Raw genomic sequence first — 19,941 nt, forward strand, 5'->3', positions numbered from 1 at the left:
TTTAATAAATTATTACTATTATTTTATTGTACTGATCAACAACATTTGAGCGTATGCCTGGCTTAAGTGGAGCAGGCACGGAGGAGGCACGGAGCAGGCACGGAGCAGGCAAAGAGCAGTCACGGAGCAGGCAAAGAGCAGGCACGGATCAGTCACGGAGCAGTCACGGAGCAGGCACGGAGCAGGCACGGAGCAGGCACGGAGCAGGCACGGAGCAGGCACGGAGCAGTCACGGAGCAGTCACGGAGTAGGCACGGAGCAGGCACGGAGCAGGCACGGAACAGTCACGGAGCAGGCACGGAGCAGGCACGGAGCAGGCACGGAGCAGGCACGGCGCAGTCACGGAGCAGGCAAAGAGCAGGCACGGAGCAGTCACGGAGCAGGCACGGAGCAGGCACGGAGCAGTCACGGAGCAGGCACGGAGCAGGCACGGAGCCCTCGCGCTATAAGGAGACATAGGCTGCGCTGATGGACAGACTTGAACCTTTCACAATCAGCAGACAACGTGAGACACATTTGATAGAATTCCCAAAAGTAACCAAAATTCTAGTACCGAATCGGTTTTCATGTTCTAATATTGAAAAGTTACAAACGTTTTGGTATACCGTGCAACACAATAAAACACATATACACACACCACTGCGGGCCTATGTGATGATAAAACACTTTAATAGGGAAAGCTAAATCTGGGTATGGATGGTCGGAGAGTGATTTGGGAATAAATAAAATATCCCTCCTGCAGCACCATAATGGAAGCAGCTATTCTTTTAGAGAAATGTTGTTCTACCTCTCCTCTTTAACCAATCCATCCAGTATAGTGACCCCAGTTAGATTTACTTCATCCACTACAGACCGTCACAGTCATGTGTAAGAAGGGCTATAAAATCCTTCCATAAATGTATTTAAAAAAAATATATTTCACTTTTATTTAACCAGGTAGGCCAGTTGAGAACAAGTTCTCATTTACAACTGTGATAAAGCAGATAAGCAAAGCTGTGTGACAAAAACAACAACACAGAGTTACACATGGGGTAAACAAACGTACAGTCAATAACACAATAGAAAAAGTCTATGTAGTGTGTGCAAATGTAGTAAGATTAGGGAGGTAAGGCAATAAATAGGCCATAGAGGCGAAATATTTACAATTTAGCAGTAACACTGGAGTGGTAGATGTGCAGATGATGATGTGCAAGTAGAGATACTGGGGTGCAAAAGAGCAACAAAAAAAATATAACAATATAGGGATGAGGTAGTTGGGTGTGCTATTTACAGATGGGCTGTGTACAGGTACACAAGATGGCATAGCAGTCCAAGATGGCATAGCAGTCAGACGTCCTTTGTCCTCGTCTTGTCGTGTCCCGTGTATATATATATTTACATATTTTCTTCGCATATCTTTTTATATATTTTTTTCTAAAAACTCAACTTCAAAACACTCCTGCAACCTGCCTCACCAATTAAAAAAAAAATAATAATAATTTTTATTCACTGCTTTAGCACACTCTGCCAACCCGGATGTCCTAGCCGTGTCTGAATCCTGGCTTAGGAAGACCACCAAAAACTCTGAAATCTCCATCCCTAACTACAACATTTTCAGACAAGATAGAATGGCCAAAGGGGGCGGTGTTGCAATCTACTGCAGAGATAGCCTGCAGAGTTCTGTCCTTCTATCCAGGTCTGTACCCAAACAATTTGAACTTCTACTTTTAAAAATCCACCTCTCTAAAAACAAGTCTCTCACCATTGCCGCCTGCTATAGATCACCCTCTGCCCCCACTGTGCTCTGGACACCATATGTGAACTGATTGCCCCCCATCTATCTTCAGAGCTCGTGCTGCTAGGTGACCTAAACTGGGACATGCTTAACACCCCAGCCATCCTACAATCTAAGCTTGATGCCCTCAATCTCACACAAATGATCAATGAACCTACCAGGTACCACCCCAAAGCCATACACACGGGCACCCTCATAGATATCATCCTAACCAACTTGCCCTCTAAATACACCTCTGCTGTTTTCAACCAAGATCTCAGCGATCACTGCCTCATTGCCTGCATCCGTAATGGGTCAGCGGTCAAACGACCTCCACTCATCACTGTCAAACGCTCCCTGAAACACTTCAGCGAGCAGGCCTTTCTAATCGACCTGGCCCGGGTATCCTGGAAGGATATTGACCTCATCCCGTCAGTAGAGGATGCCTGGTTATTTTTTTTTAAATGCCTTCCTCACCATCTTAAATAAGCATGCCCCGTTCAAAAAATGTAGAACCAGGAACAGATATAGCCCTTGGCTCTCTCCAGACCTGACTGCCCTTAACCAACACAAAAACATCCTGTGGCTTTCTGCATTAGCATCAAACAGCCCCCGTGATATGCAACTTTTCAGGGAAGTTAGAAACCAATATACACAGGCAGTTAGAAAAGCCAAGGCTAGCTTTTTCAAGCAGAAATTTGCTTCCTGCAACACAAACTCAAAAAAGTTCTGGAACACTGTAAAGTCCATGGAGAATAAAAGCACCTCCTCCCAGCTGCCCACTGCACTAAGGATAGGAAACTCTGTCACCACCGATAAATCCAATATAATTGAGAATTTCAATAAGCATTTTTCTACGGCTGGCAATGCTTTCCACCTGGCTACCCCTACCCCGGTCAACAACACTGCACACCCCACAGCAACTCGCCCATGCCTTCCCAATTTCTCCTTCTCCCAAATCCAGTCTGCTGATGTTCTGAAAAAGCTGACAAATCTGGACCCCTACAAATCAGCAGGGCTAGACAATCTGGACCCTTTCTTTCTAAAATTATCTGCCGAAATTGTTGCAACCCCTATTACTAGCCTGTTCAACCTCTCTTTCGTGTCATCTGAGATTCCCAAAGATTGGAAAGCAGCTGCAGTCATCCCCCTCTTCAAAGGGGGGGACACTATTGACCCAAACTCCTACAGACCTACAGTGGGGCAAAAAACGTATTTAGTCAGCCACCAATTGTGCAAGTTCTCCCACTTAAAAGGATGAGAGAGGCCTGTAATTTTCAACATAGGTACACTTCAACTATGACAGACAAAATGAGAAAAAAAAATCCAGAAAATCACATTGTAGAATATTTAATGTATTTATTTGCAAAGTATGGTGGAAAATAAGTATTTGGTCAATAACAAAAGTTTATCTCAATACTTTGTTATATACCCTTTGTTGGCAATGACAGAGGTCAAACGTTTTCTGTAAGTCTTCACAAGGTTTTCACACACTGTTGCTGGTATTTTGGCCCATTCCTCCATGCAGATCTCCTCTAGAGCAGTGATGTTTTGGGGCTGTTGCTGGGCAACACAGACTTTCAACTCCCTCCAAAGATTTTCTATGGGGTTGAGATCTGGAGACTGGCTAGGCCACTCCAGGACCTTGAAATGCTTCTTACGAAGCCACTCCTTCGTTGCCCGGGCGGTGTGTTTGGGATCATTGTCATGCTGAAAGACCCAGCCACGTTTCATCTCCAATGCCCTTGCCGATGGTAGGCTTTGTTACTTTGGTCCCAGCTCTCTGCAGGTCATTCACTATGTCCCCCCGTGTGGTTCTGGGATTTTTGCTCACTGTTCTTGTGATCATTTTGACCCCACGGGGTGAGATCTTGCGTGGAGCCCCAGATCGAGGGAGATTATCAGTGGTCTTGTATGTCTTCCATTTCCTAATAATTGCTCCCACAGTTGATTTCTTCAAACCAAGCTGCTTACCTATTGCAGATTCAGTCTTCCCAGCCTGGTGCAGGTCTACAATTTTGTTTCTGGTGTCCTTTGACAGCTCTTTGGTCTTGGCCATAGTGGAGTTTGGAGTGTGACTGTTTGAGGTTGTGGACAGGTGTCTTTTATACTGATAACAAGTTCAAACATGTGCCATTAATACAGGTAACGAGTGGAGGACAGAGGAGCCTCTTAAAGAAGAAGTTACAGGTCTGTGAGAGCCAGAAATCTTGCTTGTTTGTAGGTGACCAAATACTTATTTTCCACCATAATTTGCAAATAAATTCATAAAAAATCCTACAATGTGATTTTCTGGATTTTTCTTCCTCATTTTGTCTGTCATAGTTGAAGTGTACCTATGATGAAAATTACAGGCCTCTCTCATCTTTTTAAGTGGGAGAACTTGCACAATTGGTGGCTGACTAAATACTTTTTTGCCCCACTGTATATCTATCCTACCCTGCCTTTCTATGGTCTTCGAAAGCCAAGTCAACAAAGAGATTACCGACCATTTCGAATCCCACCGCACCTTCTCCGCTATGCAATCTGGTTTCAGAGCTGGTCACAGATTACTGCAGGGTCTCGAGCCTTAATGACGACTTTGGAGGGTACTATGGTGTTAAATGCTGAGCTGTAGTCAATGAACAGCATTCTTACATAGGTATTCTTCTCGTCCAGGTGGGTCAGGGCAGTGTGATTGCGATTGCGTCGTCTGTGGACTTATTGAGGCGGTAAGCATATGGGAGTGGGTCTAGGGTATCAGGTAGGGTGGAGGTGATATGATCCTTGACTAGTCTCTCAAAGCACTTCATGATGACGGAAGTGAGTGCTATGGGGCGATAGTCGTTTAGCTCAGTTACCTTAGCTTTCCTGGGAACAGGAACAATGGTGGCCCTCTTGAAGCATGAACAGCAGACTGGGATAGGGATTGATTGAATATGTCCGTAATATGTCCTGGATTTGGGTGAAGGAGAAGCGGGGGGGGGGGGGGGGCTTGGGAAAGTTTCTGTGGGTCGTGCAGAGCTGTTGGCCAGGGTAGGGGTAGCCAGGTAGAAAGCATGGCCAGCCGTAGATAAATGCTTATTGAAATGATCGATTATCGTTGATTTATTGGTGGTGACGGTGTTTCCGAGCCTCAGTGCAGTGGGCAGCTGGGAGGAGGTGCTCTTGTTCTCCATGGACTTTACAGTGTCCAAAAACTTTTGGGAATTAGTGCTACAGGATGCACATTTCTGTTTGAAAAAGCTAGCTTTAGCTTTCCTAACTGACTGTGTATATTGGTTCCTGACTTCCCTGAAAAGTTGCATATCGCGGGGGCTATTCGATACTAATGCAGAACGCCACAGGATGTTTGTGTGCTTGTCAAGGGCCGTCAAGTCTGGGGTGAACCAAGGGCTATATCTGTTCTTAGTTCTACATTTTTTGAATGGGGCATGCTTATTTAAGATGGTGCGGAAAGCACTTTTAAAGAGCAACCAGGCATCCTCTACAGATGGGATGAGGTCAATATCTTTCCAGGATACCCGGGCCAGGTTGATTAGAAAGGCCTGCTCGCTGAAGTGTTTAAGGGAGCATTTGACAGTGATGAGGGGTGACATGACCATAAATTGCATGGCCATGGGGTATAGGTCCCAGGTAAGAACACTATTCATACAAGGATCTTCTGATCTTCTGAAAAATGTAGTTTAAAGGGAGCTGTTTGTATATTTCTTTGCATAGTGTACATCGATAAAACATGTTGTGACAGTGTAACCCTACCAAAGCTTTTATGTGCAAAAATGAAGTTCTCTGCTCTCTCAGTTTTCCACTATCTACAGTATGGTCTATGTAATGCCATCCATCAACTAACCTACTATCCCTCTGACAATCAGAATTTCAACTCCCTCTGGCCAGCTCGGAACATTCTTTCATGTGCTAGTTTAACCTAACTGTCTACCAATCAACTGATGAACTGGAAAGTACTAAGACAATTAACTCTTGTCTCCATGGCTACTGATGCCTGCGGAGAACACAGTGCCAGAAAAAGTCCAAGAGCCAATCAGCTTGAGGAGAGTTGTGAAGAAAAATCAAGGGATGAGGAGAAAGAAAAGTTAGAAATAGAAATGGGAGGAATTCAAAAGGTGAAAATGCCTAGAGAGGAAAAGAATGTGGTTGGGAGAAAATAAGAAAATGGGGTGCAGGGTGAGAAATAGAGAAATAGAGAGAGAGAGAGAAGCAGAGAGAGAGAAAGACAGAGAGAACGAGGCAGAGCTTTTCCTCTATGTTCCCTGTCTGCAGCTAATGTTTTTCCCAGGTCTTTCATTCAGTGGCAGATTAGAGTGATTAAAAATGGAGGGTATTAAGAAAGATACCTCCGAAGCTAGCTGCAGGGCTTTCAATTGCATGATTCACACACTGGTCCCATGTCCGCTGCTAGCAATAGTTACTGGGAATTTAGCCTGGCAACATTACTCAGTCTGCAGCAGCCTGGGCTATATATACAGCACCAGTCAAACGTTTGGACACACCTACTCATTCAAGGGTTTTTCTTTATTTTTTTACTATTTTCTACATTGTAGAATAATAGTGAATACATCAAAACTATGAAATAACACCTATGGAATCATGTAGTAACCAAAAAAGTGTTAAACAAATCAAAATATATTTTATATTGAGATTCTTCAAAGTAGCCATCCTTTGCCTTGATGACACCTTTGCACACTCTTGGCGTTCTCTCAACCAGCTTCACCTGGAATGCTGAGCACTTGTTGGCTGCTTTTCCTTCACTCTGCAGTGCAACTCATCCCAAACCATCTCAATTGGGATGAGGTCGGGGGATTGTGGAGGCCAGGTCATCTGATGCAGCACTCCATCACTCTCTTTCTTGGTCAAATAGCCCTTACACAGCCTGGAGGAATGTTGGGTCATTGTCCTGTTGAAAAACAAATGATAGTCCCACTAAGTGCAAACCAGATGGGATGGCGTATCGCAGAAGAATGCTGTGGTAGCCATGCTGGTTAAGTGTGCCTTGAATTCAAAATAAATCACTGACAATATCACCAGCAAAGCACCATCACACCTCCTCCTTGCTTCATGGTGGGAACTACACATGCGGAGATCATCCGTTCACCTACTCTGCGTATCACAAAGACACAGCGGTTGTAACCAAAATCTCAAATTTGAACTCATCAGACCAAAGGACAGATTTCCACCGGTCTAATGTCGATTACTCGTGTTTCTTGGCCCAAGCAAGTCTCTTCTCATTTGTATCCTTTAGTAGAGGTTTCTTTGCAGCAATTCGACCATGAATGCCTGATTCACGCAGTCTCCCCTTAACAGTTGAGGTTTGTCTGTTACCTGAACTCTGTGAAGCATTTGTTTGGGCTGCAATTTCTGAGGCTGGTAACTCTAATGAACTTCTCTTCTGCAGCAGAGGTAACTCTGGGTCTTCCTTTCCTGTGGCGGTCCTCATGAGAGCCAGTTTCATCATAGCGCTTGATGGTTTTTGCAATTGCAGAAATTTTCCTAATTGATTGAACTTCATGTCTTAAAGTAATGATGGACTGTTGTTTCGCTTTGCTTATTTAAGCCATTCTTTTACCAAATAGGGCTCTTATGTATACCACCCCTACCTTGTCACAACACAACTGATTGGCTAAAACATTAAGGAAAGAAATTATCAGGTATGAAGGTAAGACCCAGATGCAGACCACGTCGAATAAACAATAGTTTAATATTCCAACAGGGAAAGGCAATACACAGGTCAATTTTTATTTTATTATTTAATATTTATTTAACCAGGTAGGCCAGTTGAGAACAAGTTCTCATTTACATCTGCGACCTGGCCAAGATGAAGCAAAGCTGTGCGACAAAAACACAGAGTTACACATGGGATAAACAAACGTACAGTCAATAACACAATAGAAGAAATCTGTATACAGTGTGTGCAAATGAAGTAAGGAGGTAAGGCAATAAATAGGCCAATAGTGGCAAAGTAATTACAATTTAGCAATTAACACTAGAGAGATATATGTGCAGATGAGGATGTGCAAGTAGAAATACTGGTGTGCAAAAGAGCAGAAAAACAAAAACAAATATGGGGTAGCCAGGTGGAAAGCATGGCCAGCCGTAGAGAAATGCTCATTGAAATTCTCGATTATCGTGTATTTATCAGTATTTGACAGTGTTTCCTAGTCTCAGTGCAGTGGCCAGCTGAGAGGAGGTACTCTTATTCTCCATGGACTTTACAGTGTCCCAAAAATCTGAAGGGTGGTCATTTGACCGCGGACCCATAACGGACGCAGGCAATGAGGCAGTGATTGCTGAGATCCTGGTTGAACACAGCAGAGGTGTATTTAGAGGGCAAGTTGGTCAGGATGATATCTATTTGGGTGCCCATGTTTACAGATTTGTGGTTGTACCTGGTAGGGTCCTTGATCATTTGTGTGAGATTGAGGGTATCTAGCTTAGATTGTAGGACGGCCGGGGTGTTACGCATATCCCAATATAGGTCACCTAGCAGTACGAACTCTGATGATAGATGCTGGGCAATCAATTCACATATGGTGTCCAGGGCACAACTGGGATTGGATGGATGGATCATCACCAACATCCACGACGCAAAAGCCAGTTGAGAGCAGATCGGCCGAATTCCGTCAGCAGACCAGTCGTGATGGATCGGCGGGGCTCCGTGTCGACAAAGGGTCCAGGCCAACTGGCAAGAGAGGTATTTTAGTTGGTGTACTTCGTTTGCTAGCTGGGAGATGGGCCTAGCTTGAGGCTAACTCGTGCATGCTTCCGGACAAGGGCGTTAGCCACAGTAGCCACTTGGTAGCAGCTAGCTAGCTGCGAAGATCCGGTGTAATGGTCCAGAGCTTGTGGCAGGAATCAAGTGATGTGGGGGGGGGGGGGGGGGGGAGCAGTCCGATATGCTCAGGGCTGATATCACGCTGTGCAGACTGGCAGGTATTTTCCGGGCTGTCCGGGCTAAAGCAGTTGGTGTCCAAGCTATAGGTAAAGACCGCTAGCAGTGGCTAACAATGACTAAATAGCTAGTAGCTAATTAGCTGGCTAGCTTCTGATGGAGGTTCCAGTTATAAGGTCAAAAAAATAGCAGATCCGTACCACATTGGGTGAGGCGGGTTGCAGGAAGGTATATTTAATTAGAAAAAGGAAAAAAGATATTGAAATAATGAAATGTACACAAAACTCCCCCCCCAAAAGACTGAATATTTACATGGTACGAAAACAAACACTTCTTACTGCTGCGCCATCTTGGAAGAACTTCAAAGCAGGAAGGGGTCAGTAAACCAGAGGTGGGGCAACGGTACCGGTCGGCAGGCAGGCTCAGGGTCAGGGTAAGGCAGAGGACGGTAATCTAGAGGGGGTCGAAGGTACAGGTCGGCAGGCAGGCTCAGGGGCAGGCAGAGTGTTCAGGCAGGCGGGCTCGGAGTCAGGACAGGCAAGGGTCAAAACCAGGAGGGCGAGAAAAGAGAGACTGGAAAAAGCAGGAGCTGAGACACAAACCGCTGGTTGGCTTGAACTGGCAACAGGCAAACAGAGAACACAGGTATAAATACACAGGGGATAATATAGAATATGGGCGACACCTGGAGGGGGGTGGAGACAATCACAAAAACAGGTGAAACAGATCAGGGTGTGACAGTCATTAAGGCAAAGGGTGGCTACTTTGAAGAATCTCAAATCTCAAATATATTTTGATTTGTTTAAAATGGTATAAGAAACATGTACAGTGGGGAGAACAAGTATTTGATACACTGCCGATTTTGCAGGTTTTCCTACTTACAAAGCATGTAGAGGTCTGTAATTTTTATCACAGGTACACTTCAACTGTGAGAGATGGAATCTAAAACAAAAATCCAGAAAATCACATTGTATGATTTTTAAGTAATTAATTTGCATTTTATTGCATGACATAAGTATTTGATACATCAGAAAAGCAGAACTTAATATTTGGTACAGAAACCTTTGTTTGCAATTACAGAGATCATACGTTTCCTGTAGTTCTTGACCAGGTTTGCACACACTGCAGCAGGGATTTTGGCCCACTCCTCCATACAGACCTTCTCCAGATCCTTCAGGTTTCGGGGCTGTCGCTGGGCAATACGGACTTTCAGCTCCCTCCAAAGATTTTCTATTGGGTTCAGGTCTGGAGACTGGCTAGGCCACTCCAGGACCTTGAGATGCTTCTTACGGAGCCACTCCTTAGTTGCCCTGGCTGTGTGTTTCGGGTCGTTGTCATGCTGGAAGACCCAGCCACGACCTATCTTCAATGCTCTTACTGAGGGAAGGAGGTTGTTGGCCAAGATCTCGCGATGCATGGCCCCATCCATCCTCCCCTCAATACGGTGCAGTCGTCCTGTCCCCTTTGCAGAAAAACATCCCCAAAGAATGATGTTTCCACCTCCAAGCTTCACGGTTAGGATGGTGTTCTTGGGGTTGTACTAATCCTTCTTCTTCCTCCAAACACGGCGAGTGGAGTTTAGACCAAAAAGCTCTATTTTTGTCTCATCAGACCACATGACCTTCTCCAATTCCTCCTCTGGATCATCCAGATGGTCATTGGCAAACTTCAGACGGGCCTGGACATGCGCTGGCTTGAGCAGGGGGACCTTGCGTGCGCTGCAGGATTTTAATCCATGACGGCGTAGTGTGTTACTAATGGTTTTCTTTGAGACTGTGGTCCCAGCTCTCTTCAGGTCATTGACCAGGTCCTGCCGTGTAGTTCTGGGCTGATCCCTCACCTTCCTCATGATCATTGATGCCCCACGAGGTGAGATCTTGCATGGAGCCCCAGACCGAGGGTGATTGACCGTCATCTTGAACTTCTTCCATTTTCTAATAATTGCGCCAACAGTTGTTGCCTTCTCACCAAGCTGCTTACCTATTGTCCTGTAGCCCATCCCAGCCTTGTGCAGGTCTACAATTTTATCCCTGATGTCCTTACACAGCTCTCTGGTCTTGGCCATTGTGGAGAGGTTGGAGTCTGTTTGATTGAGTGTGTGGACAGGTGTCTTTTATACAGGTAACGAGTTCAAACAGGTGCAGTTAATACAGGTAATGAGTGGAGAACAGGAGGGCTTCTTAAAGAAAAACTAACAGGTCTGTGAGAGCCGGAATTCTTACTGGTTGGTAGGTGATCAAATACTTATGTCATGCAATAAAATGCGAATTAATTACTTAAAAATCATACAATGTGATTTTCTGGATTTTTGTTTTAGATTCCGTCTCTCACAGTTGAAGTGTACCTATGATAAAAATTACAGACCTCTACATGCTTTGTAAGTAGGAAAACCTGCAAAATCGGCAGTGTATCAAATACTTGTTCTCCCCACTGTATGTCTGAGGAATTTTAATTATGAGATTTCTGTTGTTTTGAATTTGGCGCCCTGCACTTTCACTGGCTGTTGTCATATCATCCCGGATATCACCGGGATTGCAGCCCTAAGAAGTTAACACTTTTTTGGTTACTACATGATTCCATATGTGTTATTTCATAGTTTTGATATTTTCACTATTATTCTACAATGTAGAAAATAGTAAAAATAAAGAAAAACCCTGAAATGAGTAGGTGTGTCCAAATTGTTGACTGAATTGTACTGAACACACACACACACACACACACACACACACACACACACACACACACACACACACACACACACACACACACACACACACACACACACACACACACACACACACACACACACACACACACACACACACACACACACACACACACACACACACTCTATTAGCATTCAGGGACCTTTATTTAGGGCCTAAAATCTGAATGAAATATGGAAATGGAGGATCTTATCATTCTGTGCCTGTGAGCGGAGTCGAAATGATATATACAGTGTACACACACACACATGCATGCACGGCACACGCACACATAAACGCTTGCACATGCATACAACACATGCACACCTGTGCACACATACAAAATCACACGCACGCACAAACACACATACACTTTTCCCAGCATCAGAGTGCTTTACCATAGTAGACAGTGACAGCAAGACGACGTAACATATCCTGAATGTTTACACTTGCACATTGTGTAGCATGGCACCCTCTGAAGAATGGAGTATGGGCAACTTTGGTTTGTGCCTACGCTCAATTGAGGTGACAGAAAAGCTATGAAAACATTTTGGGATCACCTTAGTAGAGATCATAAAATCCAGATAAAATATGACTTATTGTGGGGGTTTAAGTTCAATTATAAACTGGGTGGTTTCGAGCCCTGAATGCTGATTGGCTGACAGATGTGGTATGTCAGACCGTATACCACGGGTATGACAAAACATTTATTTTTACAGCTCTAATTACGTTGGTAACTAGTTTATAATAGCAATAAGGCACCTCGGGGTGCTCCGCGTTACGTCGCGCATAAGATCAGCCCTTAGCCATCTTATATTGGCCATATAACACACCCCCTCGTGCCTTACTCCTTAAATAACACATTGGGGGGTTTAAGCTTCATGATAAATACTGTGTGTTTAGACTTTCCTCTCCATACAGGGCTACACACAAACGCAACTCAGAAGACATTATTTAAAGGTTAACTCCATCAACAAAAAGAGCATAATGACTACAAATATGACCTCACGTTGTTAAACTGGCATTGACATGGACCTTGCTCCTGGCATGGTGGAGAGGCCAGAGCATTACTAATCTCTGATCCTTTATTTAACGAGAGCACCAGGGCCAGAAATTCCCCCTCTCTCTAATTCCCTGCTTGCCTGTCGACACACTTGATGATATAGAAGCAGGGTGGAGGTGAGGTTCAGACTGGGTTGAGAGTGGTGTTTTTGTTGGACTGCCGTTTTATACACTCAACAGTCCACATTGGAAACCAATGCAGTTCCTCAGTTCCCGCTTGCTTTTCTCGCGCTGCTGGGAAAGCTTGACTGAACAAGTGGCTGCCAAGTGCACCATTACATATAGGTTCCACTTGGAGGGAGAAAATTGCATAATTTGTATATACAAGGGAAAATGTTGGCTAATTGCGAGGCCTAATCAGAATTAGAATGAGACAAAGTCCATCACATTCCGCTCTGGGACGCAATGGTGGAAAAGGATCATTGGGAGTGTGAAAGTGTATGTGCACAGATGTGTGCGATCGCCTGTCAGTGCATGTGAGCATGGTTAGCGAGATCCAGCGATGTCAGTGATGTGAGGATGTGTTTGTGTGTGTGTGTACTGCACAACGTACATGTGTGTGTGTGTGTGTACTGCACAACTCCACTGCACAACTGAAACGCATGAGTGCACGTGCGTGTGTGTACTACTGAGTGTGTCTGTGCGACAGCGAGCGAGAGCGATTAGCTCTCCCCTCACGTTTGTGTGTGTGTGTTCCTGGAGAGTGTGTATCTGTGTGTGTGTCTCTGCAGCTGCGTGTATGCATGTGTGTGTGCATGAGCATGTTTCTAGAGTGTGTTCCTGAAGCGTGTGTGTGTTGCTGTGAGGGGTCAGAGGGCTCGGCTAACACTGATGAATGTCACAAAACACCAAATCATCCCAGATCCACTTAATTTAGTTAGATTGCATAAGGAGTGCCTGTCATGCCAAATAGTGTCCACTTGACAAAAAGTGTCCCCCCTGTGTCACAATGGGACTCGATAAGCTATTAGCGCCCGTTGCTAGGGCCGTTGCTAAAACTTGACAAATTCTGCCTGGCTATGTAATGAAAGAAAAAAATCGATAGCACTCGTTACTATGCTGGTTGCTATGTTCTGATTGTTCTGAGGCATGCGGAGAGAGAGTCGCCTGGAAATGGAGGCGCGTGCAGTCAAAAGACTGGGGAGAATGCAATTGAAGTTATAGGTTATTTACACTATTTAAGATAGTCTGGGGGGGGGGGGCAGGTAGCTGACTAGTAGTGGCTATTCAGAAGCCTGATGGTCTGGAGGTAGAAGCTATTGGCCAGTCTGTTAGTTTTAGACATGATGCTCCTGTACTGCCCACGTCACAGTGATGGAAGTGGGAGAACAGGCCGTAGCTCGGGTGGCTGAGGTCCCTGATTATCTTTTTGGCCTTTTTGCGACACCTGGTGTTGTAGGTGTCCTGGAGGCCAGGCAGTGTGTACCCACTACTCCAACAAACACCCCATAATATCTGGCCCTGTGCCCTTCCTAAATCATGGCATTGAACGTTTCAGCAGACTTTTAGCCCTCCATAACTGGCTAAGTGACTATTGCAGCTCTTTGAGTGTTGTTACATCTGCTCTTGCCACGCCCTCTACTTCTCATCCTATCCTGCTGCCACTCTTCCAGTGCTCTCTCCCTCTTCCTCTCTCTCTCTCTCTCTCTCTGTGTTTGTGTGTGTGATTGTGTGGGCAGAGACAGGTGTGCAGGAGGTAGAGCAGATCCCCACCAGCTGCAACCTATTCCATAAACAAGACCTCTACAAATACTCTGCCCTGCCACTTCTACGCTGCCAGATCGTAATCTCTGCTCAGTCATTTTAGACGTTTGTGCCTGCTTAGATCCTGTTTTCAAGTAATGCCTGTTTACCCATGCTTGACGCTGTTTTCCTCTACGCTACAGTTCTGCCTGCTCTGACTTTGACCCGTCTCCAGTCCCACGTCTCGTCAGTCCTGCTACTCCGTGCTGGACCCCCCACTCCACTGCGTCCTTGGATTCCTCTCCGCACCTGCTTACCCAGTCCCAACTCCAGTCATTCCAGCCTCAGCCATCACTCTAGGCTTCCTGCAACCTACCCGAGCTTCCCCTGGCCTGCACCCCATCTTCCCCGTGTTTCATTAAATACCTTGGTTACCTCCTCCCAGTCTCCTCGTTTGAGTCTGCTCTTGGGTTCACCTGTTCTGCTCCGTGTGACAGGTGTAACATTTATTGACAATTTTGATACCTTCTGGAAACAAAGCTGGAACAAGTAGTGATGATGTCAATCTCTTGTGGCACCTGACCACACGAGATGGAACTTGGAAAAATACAATTGGCTCAGAACAGGGCAGCATGGCTAGCCCTTAAATGTACACGGAGGGTTAACATTAATAATATGCATGTACATCTCTCAAGGCTCAAAGTAAAGGAGCGATTGACTTCACCACTAATTGTTTTGGTAAGAGGTGTTGACATGCTGAATGCACCATAAACAAATTGACAACAGACTTTTAGCATGCTTATAGAGAAGGACATTCAACAAGCACAGCACTTACACAAATTACTGATGATTGGCTGAGAGAAATTGATGATAAAAAGATTGTGGGAGCTATTTTGTTACACTTCAGTGCGGCTTTTCGACATTATCGATCATAGTCTGCTGATGGAAAAACGTATGTGTTATGGCTTTACACCCCCTGCTATATCAGTGTGGAGGAGGTTATGTTTTCTACCTTCACCACCTGGGTGTGGCCCGTCAGGAAGTCCAGGACCCTGTTGCATAGGGAGGAATTCAGTCCCAGTGCAATGGCAATTGCGTCGTCTGTGGATCTGTCGGGGCAGTAGGCGAATTGGAGAGGATCGAGTGTGTCCTGGAGGGAGAAGGTGATGAAGTCTTTGACTAGCCTCTCGAAGCACTTCATGATGACGGAAGTGAATGCTATTGGTCAGTAGTGATTTAGTTCAGTTACTTTCCCAGGGCACAGGGATGAAAATAGACATCTTGAAGCAGGTGGGGATAACGGCCTGAGCTAAAAAGTGAACTCCATTAATACATTTTGTGGTCATCATGAGTAATCAGATTGTACCTGGGTCCACCATTAGAGAGGCTGGTTTCAGACTATATCTAGAAGTATAGGAAATGCTCTGGCCTATACCAGGGAAATGCATAACCTGTATGAGTAGATTATAGGAAACCCTGTTGCAGTGAAGTTATTATAGCAATATCAGTACCTATCGAATGCCAATGTATGTCTGTTGTGGCAGACCAGGGGGTTTGGTCAAGATGTTTACACAGATCAGACATGGACAGAGTAGGATTAGCTCAGTTTCAAGGGTGTTTATTTAAATAATAAATCAAAAAAGAAAAGGATAGGTCTCCCCCATGAGACCTTCTCAGGGATACCATCTTCTACGCTCCGGGTCTTGCTGTATCCTGTCGGAGACAAAAACTGAATTCCCTCCTCATACCTCTGCAACCGTCCCCAACTATACGGGAGTCCTTTCTTCCCCCTGATCTCCCTTGTGTGCTGCCCTTCTGGTAGCTTTATGGGCCTTGCACAGCTGGTGAGCAATCAGCCCTTGATTACTCACCAGCTCCCAATCAGCCCCAATTAGTCCTGGCCGGAGAGCCCGTCAAGACCTGGCACGTCCAGCAGATAGAACCATCGCCTCATGATTTATACTCCATCTGTCACCAGGCCTCGACGAGTCTCCCCCTGATGGCTGACCTTCTGTACGCCACACCCACTTAGCTCTGTCGGGGAGGGGACTGTCATCAGTGCAACGTATGTCTCCCTTCTCGATAGACAATCCGCGTTTCCATGCTTCGCCCCTGACCTGTGCACAACAGAAAAAGAGAAGCGTTGAAGGGACAAGAACCACCTGGTGACCCGATTGTTTGTGTCCATTCCCCTGGCCATCCAGACCAGGGGAACATGGTCCGTGACCAGGGTGAAGTGGGTACCTAACAGGTAATACTTGAGAGAGTGTCTAGCGCCCACTTCAACGCTAGACACTTTCTCAACAATTGAGTATTTTTTTCTCTAGGCATCAGCTTTCGGCTGATGTACATGATGGGGTGCTCCTCCCCATCGTGTATCTGGGACAGAACGGCCCCTATCCCCGTGTCACATGCATCTGTCTGGACCACCATCGGCACCTGGAAATTGGGCATTACGAGAATCGGATGGGAGCACACTGCTCCCTTCAGATGGCTGAACGCCGCTTCTGTCTCGTCCGTCCATTTCACTGTTTTCAGGAGGCGGGCCCTGGTTAGAATGGTGAGGGGGGAAGCTATTGCTGCAAAGTTGGGGATAAACCGGCTATAGTATCCTGCCAGTCCCAGGAAGGACTTGACCTGTGTCTTGGTCCGAGGAACGGGCCAGTCACGTACCGCGTGAACCTTCCTCTCCTGGGGCTTGACGTTCCCCCGTCCTATCAAATACCCCAGATACTCCACCCCCTCGAACCCTAGTTTGCATTTCTTGGGGTTTGCTGTCAACCCGGCTTGTCTGAGCGTGTCCAGCACCGCCTGGAGGCGCATCAGGAGCTTTTTCCAACCTTGGCTGTGGATGATGATATCATCCAGATAGACCGCTGCGTACTGCAGGTGAGGTCGAAGCACTCTGTTCATCAGTCGCTGGAATGTGAGCGGGGCTCCGTGGAGACCAAATGGGAGCACCTGGTACTGATACAAACCGTCTGGTGTTGAGAACACCATCTTCTCCTGGGAAGAGGCTGTCAACGGTACCTGCCAATATCCTTTGGTCAGGTCGAGGGTGCTGATGTACTGGGCCTTTCCCAATCGGTTGATGAGCTCGTCCACCCTCGGCATGGGGTAGGCGTCAAATAAGCATATGTCGTTCACACCCTGGAAATCATTACAGAAGTGGAGGCTACCTTCCGGTTTGGGCACGAACACAGTGGGGCTAAACCATGCACTGTGGGACTCTTCAATGAACCCCATCCTCAGCATAGCCTCCACTTCTTGTTTCACGGCCTTCCTTCGGGCCTCCGGAATCCGATATGGCCTCTTTTGTACTGTTTCCCTGGGCCGGGTACGTAGTGGTGTTCAATGAGGGTCATGCGGCCCGGCTTCTCAGAGAACACTGCCGTGTTCCGATCGATGAGCTCCCTGAGCTCTTGCTTCTGGGCCGGGTTGAGGTCCTCATTGCTCGGGACCACCACTGGTACCGTTGGCGTCCTGGGTCCCGACCATAACACGGCCAAGGTTGTCCTCTCGTGCCACTTCTTCAACAGGTTCACGTGGTAAATCTGTTGGGGTTTCCGTCTCCCCGGTTGCCGGTAATTGACAGGTCCCAACTTCTCGATCACCTCGTATGGCCAGTGCCATGTTACCAGGAACTTACTTTCGGCCATGGGGATTTAGACCAACACCCTGTCTCCCACCTGGAATTCTCAGGGCTGGGCTCCCCGATTGTAGACCTGGGCTTGGGAACGTTGTGCCTTAACCATATTTTCCCTCACGCTGGCCATATGGCTGACATCCGCTCCCTCATCATCTCCACGTGCTCTACCACACTGCGTAATAGTGTCGGTTGGGCTTCCCACACCTCCTTGGCGAGTTCCAGTAGGTCGCGTGGCCTCCTCCCGTAGAGGAGTTCGAAAGGGGAAAACCCAGTGGAGGTCTGGAGTACTTCTCGGGTTGAGAACATTAGGTGGGGTAGTAGCTGGTCCCAGTTCTTCCCGTCCTGCTCGATGACCTTCCGCAGCATTTGTTTGAGCGTTTTATTGAAGCGCTCGACGAGCCCATCCGTCTGCGGGTGAAAGACGGAGGTCCGGATCGGCTTGATATGCAAGAGAGCACACAACCTCTTTCATTAGGCGGAACACAAACTCAGTACCTTGGTCTGTCAGGATCTCGTTCGGGATGCCCACCCGGCTAAAAAGGTGGAACAGCTCCCGGGCGATTCCCTTGGATACCGCCGCCCGTAGAGGAATAGACTCGGGATAACGGGTGGCATAATCTACTATCACCAGGATGTACCGGTGTCCTCGTGCTGTTTTTACCAGGGGTCCCACTATGTCCATGGCGATACGTTCAAAGGGCACCCCGATGATCGGTAGAGGGGCCCAATGGGTTTCAGAAGTGTGCTTTCAGGGCAGTTAGTTGACACTCCGGGCAGCTGCGACAGTAGTCTTCCACGGCCCTCCTCATCCCGGGCCAGTGGTACCAGCCGGCGATCCGTTCCCGGGTCTTCTCTATTCCCAGGTGCGCCCCCAAAGGGTGGGTGTGGGCCAGCTGAAGAACGGTTCCCACGTACTGTTGGGGCAGCAACAATACCTCTCGAAGTTCCCCCTGTTGGCGCGACACCTGATACAAAAGGTTACTCTTGATTTGGAAATGGGGGTATCGCCAGTCACTCACACCCGGAAGTAGCTGTCCATCCACCACTATCACTTGGGCTGCGGCGGCTTTCAAGTTCGGATCCTCCCACTGGGCCTCCCAATTCTCCCCTCAGTTGGCCCCCCGCTGGTGTCTCGACTGGCCCCTCGAAATCGAGGAGGGGGAGGCTGGGCTCATCCTCCAGTGGTTCCCCAGATACAGGTTGGTAGATACAGGTTGGTTAACCGGTTGCTTCTGGGCCGCACAGGCGATGGGTCGACCCCACTTTCTTCTTCGGCCGGCTCGTATTTTTTTCCTCAACTCATGCTCCCATAGAGCCGCAAACAGCGGACAATCCCGTCCCACTAGGAGAGGTACCGGCAACTCTGGTACTGCACCCGCCATCATCTGGCAGCTACCTTGCGTCACAAGGTTGGTCCATATGGTTGGATACCGCTTTGTGTCACCGTGAACACAGGAAATGGACTCCCTACCCCGTTCGGTCTCCTGGTTCAGCAGGCTCGTGGTTACGAGCGTAACCATACTTCCTGAGTCTAATAGCGCTTCCGCGTCGTGTCCGTCAACCTTCACCCAGACCATGGGTGCAGTTGATTCGTGGTGCGCCCAACAGGAGGTGACATAGTTTACGGCGTGACCCACCTCGCCTCCGCGGCTAGCTGATGGCATCGACTCCTCGAGTCGGGCAATTCCAGGCAATGTGCCCCCGGGCGCCACACTCAAAACACCTCCTTTGGTCTCCATCTACCTGGGGTCGTCGGTGGCGGGTTGGCCCTACACCAGCCGTCTCTCCACGGGTTTGCGGTCTTATGGGGGATACAACGGTGGGACTGTCCTTCCGTTCCCTCAAACGGGTCGCCGACTCATCCCGGCTCCCACTCAGCAGGGTGCCTGAGTGTTCTGATGCATCTCCACTGCTTCCAGGAGGCCCTCCAAGGTCTGGGGCACACATAGACTCGCTGCCCTCTTCAGGTCGTGGGGTAGAGCCCGTAAGAAGCGATCCAGGACCATTTGTCGAGGATGGAGAGGGTGGATACGTCGATTAGCAGCCATGCCCTGGTGACACGCAGTAGGTTGCTCATCTGGGCTCGGGGGGATGCGTCGGGTACAAACCTTCAGTCATGGAACCGTTGAGCCCAATTGGACAGGCTGTACCCATATTGGCTGAGTATCTCCCGTTTGAGTCCATTGTAGTTAGCCGCCTGGTCGTC

Source organism: Salvelinus alpinus, chromosome 32, assembly GCF_045679555.1.
Source record: "Salvelinus alpinus chromosome 32, SLU_Salpinus.1, whole genome shotgun sequence".
Taxonomy (NCBI): Eukaryota; Metazoa; Chordata; class Actinopteri; order Salmoniformes; family Salmonidae; genus Salvelinus; species Salvelinus alpinus.